Source organism: Triticum aestivum, chromosome 2A (genome assembly GCF_018294505.1).
Source record: "Triticum aestivum cultivar Chinese Spring chromosome 2A, IWGSC CS RefSeq v2.1, whole genome shotgun sequence".
NCBI lineage: Eukaryota > Viridiplantae > Streptophyta > Magnoliopsida > Poales > Poaceae > Triticum > Triticum aestivum.
In genome coordinates, this window is record NC_057797.1 from 320,935,449 (window position 1) to 320,941,069 (window position 5,621).

The following is a 5,621-nucleotide window of genomic DNA, read 5'->3' on the forward strand; positions in this document are numbered from 1 at the left end:
TGCTTAGGCGAAGCCCTGCGTCGGTAACTTCATCATCACCGTCAACACGCTGTTGTGCTGACGAAACTCTCCCGTGGCCTCAGCTGGATCTAGAGTTCGAGGGACATCACCGAGCTGAATGTGTGCAGATCGCGGAGGTACCATGCGTTTGGTACTTGATCGGTTGGATCGCGAAGACATTCGACTACATCAACCGCATTACTTAACGCTTCCGCTTTCGGTCTATGAGGGTACGTGGACTCACTCTTCCCGCTCGTTGCTCTGCTTCTCCTAGATAGATCTTGTGTGATCGTAGGAATTTTTTGAATTACTACGTTCCCCAATAGCTCTAGTGTCACTGACTGGCACAGCTGCTGACCTGTTTGCTATAGGCACTCTCTGAAATGCCTCTGTGGTAGCTCTTACTCTCCTATCCTCTACTTCTTCTTGAAGTTGCTCAACTGCAGTCTGAATCTCTGTGACCTTCAAGTCAACATCATAATTTTTTTGTTTCAATGATTCTCTCAAGACTTTCTTGATTTTGAGTCAGGGTGTCTAGTCCTTTCTCAATTCTCAATGTTGCTTCAAGCAGATAGATGAGCTGGTCCTTCTTGGTCCTGAGGTTTGCAGTTAAGGCATCTGGCATCTTGGAAATCATTGCTGCTTTTGATTTCTCTATCTTCTCCTGATCCTCCACAGAAGTAGGATGTGAAGCATTCATGACAACAACAATGTCCTCAAAATCTGACCTCAGGGGAAGGTGCTCTCTATCTAGCAGATATGTGCCTATGCCCACCTTCGAGTTCATGAGCATTTGAATGTGTGGGGCATATCCACATGATCTCCATTGATCTGTTGCAGTCCTCTTAATTGTTTCAACAATCCAGGTCATCACCTTGAACTTTTCTGGCACATCAAACATGTGTATTAAGTTGATTGAGTGCCCTCTGATCATCATGTGATCTCTAGACTTGGGCAACAAAGTATGACTTAATATGGTGTTGATGGTTGGCAGCCCTGACAGCAGATAATAAATGGAACCAAACTTGTGAGTGTGTAGGGCAGAATCAGGAATCTCCTTTTACAAGTGCGCCATGGAGTTGTGGTCCTCCCTGGGCTTTGCATAGACATCTGTGTCATCTTCAGCCTCTTCAAGGGCATTGATCAGGTTGGCCCACTCAGCAATAAAAGATTGGTACATAGTACCCACAATCATCTAGATTATCTTGCCATCTGGGTAAAAATGAGTTGTGGAGTAAAACTGTATCACCATCTCATCATTCCATTTAGTCAATTTCTGACCTACAAAATTGCAACTCCATTCATTTTGAAGCTCTCATGAACTACAGGGAAGTAATATTCATTGTCATCAATAAACTTCCAGTCTACCCATCTCATATCACTCACTATGGGCTTCTTCTCCAAGAGGATTATTTCATAGAAGTCCTTCTGCTATTTAGTGTGAAACCTGTAATCCATAGCAGTCCTTCTCCTTGTTGCATCGGGGTCTATTTGCCTCCATAGTCCGAGACCTACATATTTTCTCACTTTCATGCTTTCAGCAATGGGATGATTATCAGCATGATCTAGTATCTTAGGCTTGAGCTTCCTGAGCACTTGGGCCTCATCATCTTCCTGAACTTCAGGCACTGGGGCCTTGTTCTTCTCAGCAGCTGGGATGTTTCTTCTTGATCTCTTAGGTGCAGTTGGCTTTGGAGATTGAGATGAAGACTTGGGAGCTGTCTTGGGCTTAGATGGAGCAGCCCAGACTTAATAGCATCTCCCATAAGTTTCTGAGACTTGGGAGCTGGTGCAGCATCTTCTTCATCCTATTACTCATCTTCATCTGGATCTTTCATCATTGAGGATCTGCCAATCACTCTGGCAATGGTCTTCTTGACCCTTTCCTTTCTCTTTTGCCTCCAGCAGATTCTTCTTCTCTTGGTTCAAGAGAGAATTCCATGGTTTCCTGAGTTGAAGCTTTGACTTTGGACATGGGCTTCCTCTGAGCAGGAGCCTTCTTCTTCATGCCTGGCTTGATGCCAGCAGCAGCAACAATTTCTTCCTTTTTGATCACCATCTTCTTGGAAGTGACCTCCTCATGAACCTTAAAATCTTCATCTTCAGAATCTGAGTTCCTTTTCCTCCTCTGCCTAGTTGCAGCCTTAGGCAGGTTGCTTGGTGTGCTTCTGCTACCCTCATCGTAACTGTTGTTTGAGGGACTAGTGCCCTCAATGAGATTCTGGTGCTCCGTTGACTTGTTCTGGCTGTCACTCTAGTTTGACATGGCTGAAACTGACCCTGTGAACAGATGGGTATAGGTAGAGTAGATGAGCATCACATAGTACAGCTATTTTGGCAAAAGGAATGAGTCAAAAACTTAATTTTAGTTTTCCGCAGAAAGCATTTCAGAGCTACCGATATGACAAACTCGGTGACACGGAAGCAACTTTAGAGTCTAAACATGTGAAATCGGTCAGACCGAGACACACTTCGGTGCCTCTGAGATGCTAGAGTTTCACAGAGAAAGTAAAATTGGTCACACCAATGTGTACACTTCGGTCAAACCGAGTTGTACATGTGCAATGACCTAGGCCAAATTGGTGAGACCGAATATTTCAAATCGGTTAGTTTGAGATGAGATCGGCGGAAACCTAACCCTAAGTTTTTGGATCAAAACTAATATGAAGGAAGTTTTGGTTGGATAGAACTATTTCAAACTAGTCTATGCATGTCCGAATACCTGTGTGTACGCAGGTGAAGAAGAGGAGCTCAGAAAGGTAATGGGTGTGCATCACATAATAAGGTATGTATCAGGTTTATTTTATTTTTCTTATTATGTAGGTGTACATCTAACGTTTCCATCGAGCCATCAGCTGGACACCTATATAAACCAAGGCACCTAACAGAAGGGAGGGAAGCTCCCATCAACATAAGCTCACACATTAGGAGGGACCAAGGAGACGCACATAGTAAAACAAGTCGGCTGGATACACACATCAAAATTTTGGTCATATATGGATATACCACATGAAGGGTAAATAGGTCTTTTCGTGTGTAATATAACACCATTAATTTTAAAAATGGGCGGAAGTGTTATAAAGGGCATAAAATTTAGACTCAGTGTTAAATAAGGAATGAAAAGTTTTTCAGTGTCAAATAAGGTAATAGATTTTAAGACAATATTAAATAAGGAATTCTCTCCAGTTCTAATCGGTTGCACCGAGACTAAAACTTATATCAACTCAATGAATTCGGTGAGACTGAAGGGAATGTATTGGTCAGACCGAAATGTCATTGCGAGGTTTTGGAAGTTAAGCCCTTGACAGATCGGTGGCTCCGAGTGCTCCTCACCCAGAGGGTCCGAATTCAGTTGTTCAAACTTTGTGATGTAGCATGAATAGAGTTTGAGACGAGAAAAGCATAGATAGCTAGAGGGAGTACTTAGGCATTCTTGTTCATCCATTTGGCAACAAGAAAAGTCAAACAAACAAAGCAACAAATGGATGTCCTCGAATGGGAAAAATATGCAATCAACATGCTTACACAATAAGATAGCAAATGAAATATGTGGCAAAGCATGCACAAACACTCTAGCATCTATCTAGCAATTGGTGATGACTAGGTCATCTATATATGAGTATATTGACTGAGGAGTCCAATGAGAACATTTGATCATAGGTCATACTCACCGTTTAAGCATAAGTGGGGTTACCACTTTTACATATAGCATTGTTGTGTTCACACCATTAGAGCTGCTTCATCTCAATTCTTAGAGCAAAGCTCTCCCTAGATGTGATATCCGCCTAAGAGGGATGAACTAATCTTTGGTTCTGTTGATGATGACTTCATGTAGGTTTTGAACATGTAGATGCTCAATCTTGATGTAGATCATTTGGAGCAATCCTTTGGACTGAGTTGCACTTTCAATACCTACATGGGTTAGTCCCATAAGGAACATGCAAGAATATCCATACACATAGAGTGAGATACACACATGATGCTGTCCATGAAAGCATTAAGTTACATTGTCCCTTGTCTTACTAACAAGATGGTTTGTGACTCCTTGAACTAGTGCAAGATGTGAAAGTTGATTGCACTTGTTCTGGCCAAAATGAATATGAGTGAAGTATGTTGGCGGAGTCACCCTCAAGAACACTCTAGTTCTTCTTCTTCGAGATCCACATCATCTTGATGGGAATCCTTGGAGTTGTAGTCGTACTTGATGAAGTACAACTTGATGTAGTCTTGGAACCCACTTGACCAAGGCCTTATGAGCTTCTTCAAATGCATCAATCTCCTTTTTAAGCTTGTCCTTGACTTTAAGCTTATGGTCTTGTGGTGGAAGATCATCTTGATCTTGTGTTCCCTTGAAAGAAGTGGGATCATAATTCTCTTGTTGAGGAACAAACTTCGTCTTAGGATATTGATATTCTTCCCACTCAACTCCACTGGCATTGAACTTTCATTCGAAACCAACACCTTGATTCTTCCGTTGCCCTCCTTTTTTGTGTACAATTTCCTCAAATTACTTACTTTTGGCAAGGCTCTTCTAAACACCTTTCTCTATAATTCCCTTCAATAAGCTATTTTCTTGCTCATGTGTTACTTGGCTAAGAGAATCATTAGTCGAATCAAGAGAACTACTAGAAGCAACAATATTGGACTGAACATGATTATTGTTACTACTAGAAGAAGAATCTTTCTTGCTCTTGTTGCTAGATTTTACTTGTGGCATGTAAGTAGACAAAAGTAAATGCTTGTCAATGTAAGAAGAACTTTTCTTACGAATATATTCATTGATTGGTTTTAAGAACCCATGCTCTTTCTCTAGATTGATCTTTTCAAAGCGTAGCTACTCATGAGTCTTTAAAATCTCTCGATGATCTTCTAAGGTAGTTTCATGAGCTAACTTAAGAGTGGTTAGTTCTTCAGTTATATGCTCAATCTCCTTCTTATCATCATCATTCGTTTTATCTTGGTTAGCATGATGAATAGCAATTTCATCATAGTTTTCATCACTAGAGTTGTTAACAAGTAAATCATCATCACCTATCAAATCATCCTCATCACTATTGAAATCAACATACTTGGGGTGTGATACCTTGGGGCCTTTATCCATGAAGCATCTTCTAATCCCTTCATTTGGTGAATCAAATATGTCGTAGGAGTTGGATGACACAAGTGTAGGACCGACAACACCTTCATCTTGAGTATATTTGGAGTTGGAGTGATATCTTCTCTCAGAGTAGTTGTCGAAGTCGGCACCGGATACCCATTCGCCAACATGAGCTTGATGTCTTCGTCTTGTGTAGCTCTTTCATGATTGTCCTTCCTTTCCGAATCCTTGCTTCTATGAGAGGGTCTTCGTTCATGACGATCATCTCTACTCCTTCTCTCTCTTGGTAGTGATTCCTCTCTTTTTCTTCTACTTTTAGGTTACTCTTCTCTTCTTTTGTAGGGATCCGTACACTCACAAGAGTAGTGTTCAGGTCTTCCACAATTCTAGCAATTGCGATCATGACTAGAAGATCTTTTGTCATTGTAGGACCTTGACTTGTGACTTCTCTCTTTGCTTCTACTCTTGTAGAACTTGTTGAAGTTCTTCACCATTAGGCTCAATTCTTCATTGAAGTCTCGTT